This window comes from Morone saxatilis, unplaced genomic scaffold, assembly GCF_004916995.1.
Source record: "Morone saxatilis isolate NCDOM2014 unplaced genomic scaffold, NCSU_SB_2.0 Contig8, whole genome shotgun sequence".
NCBI classification, from domain to species: domain Eukaryota; kingdom Metazoa; phylum Chordata; class Actinopteri; family Moronidae; genus Morone; species Morone saxatilis.
In genome coordinates, this window is record NW_023340257.1 from 20,224,561 (window position 1) to 20,226,122 (window position 1,562).

A 1,562-nucleotide genomic window follows, 5' to 3' on the forward strand; every position below is an offset into this window, starting at 1 on the left:
ATTATATTCCATTTCTGCCATCAGATCCTGCTAAAAAGTTACACACTGGACCAATCTTTTTCCTTTATTCCAATTTGCTTTCCAGACAAGGCCAGTGAAATAAGAGGCCTTTCCAACCAGACTCTCTGTCCTGTCTCTGTGGCGCAGACCACACGTGCCTTTTTCAAACGTGAGTGGTATTAGATTGTTCTTCAAGATACAGTATGTAATCCCAGAGAGAGGTGCGTGCTGATGGTACTGATACATCTACTTTCTTGATTTCTCTTTGTACATGAATGCCAGCAGTGTCACAGGCCAATACTGGTATGTGACTCAGATTGATAGTGGCATATCAATCAAGTTTCGTGTCAGTGTGGAATCTGTTCAAGGGCCCTTGCGTGTGTGTTGGTGAGTGTGTGTGGGAAGGCTGCAGGGTTTGGTGATAATTCAGCTGTAAATGAATAACAGCAGGAAGAGATGATCAGTGATTTTCCTCCTCTGAAGAAAGTGATGATAAGGCTCCACAGAGTTAAGTAGGTTACCACACAGCCTTTCGCATCCAGGTTTGCTGGTGCTTTACTGCACACACATTATTACTGGCTGATCACCAACCTTTTTTTTTCCGACTGAATTTCCGCATGTGTGTCCATTGAGAAAATGATAAAGAGAAAGCCAGCAAGGTGAAAGGGATGCCAGTTGGACATCTGTGAAATCTATAAGTACCTTGTCTGTGAAATGTTAACAATTCATTGTCAGTAAAATGCATTAGCTCACAGACAGTAGGGCATACCCGGAAAAGACTGAAGGTTTCCAGACTCCTTCTCCAAACTCCTCTCCACCTCCTACCTTCAGGGAATAACCACTTCAGGTAATTTAATTAGCTGGAAAAATGGCCACCAGCTCCACATTCATGTGATTACACCGGGTTTTAAGAGATAAACCTGACTCTGTGTCAAGTGTTTGCCCTCCAAATCAAATGTTGCGTGTAATTTTCTGATAATAGACTGAACTGTGTTTTACCTTCCGGAGATAAAATCTTCTTACAGTCAAAAACAAGTCAGGAAGCAAGACTGGAAATAATAAGAGTTTTAATCTCTCGCTTTGAGGATGCCGACAAAACCTCTCCCATTTATATGTGCTGTTAAGAAGCTGATTTCGGTTATTTGTAATTTAAATACTAATTTGCGTTCTTTCATCTGCTTCTTAATCTGTCTTATTAAACAAAATAACTCAATAACAAAATAAAAGAAACTCAACAAGGAACCGTGATATGATACTTGGCTTGATTAAGTCTTGGATGACTATTTTCTAAAAAAAAAACCTTTGAAGACTTTCAACTGGAGGTTAAGGTGAGATGTGCATGAAATAACTACCTTTTAAGGGATAAACATCTGAATTTCAATGTGAACAAAAAAAGGTAGGCTCTGCTCTTGATTCTGGTGTCTAACTCCTGAACTAAGGTCTATTTAAGGGCCTTAGCCTCTTACCATGCAAAGAAAGACCCGACTGAGGCTTTAAATTCAGCACCATACAGGAGATGTGTGGATAAAAAGGCACTGGAGGCTGTTTAAGGCATGTTTGTG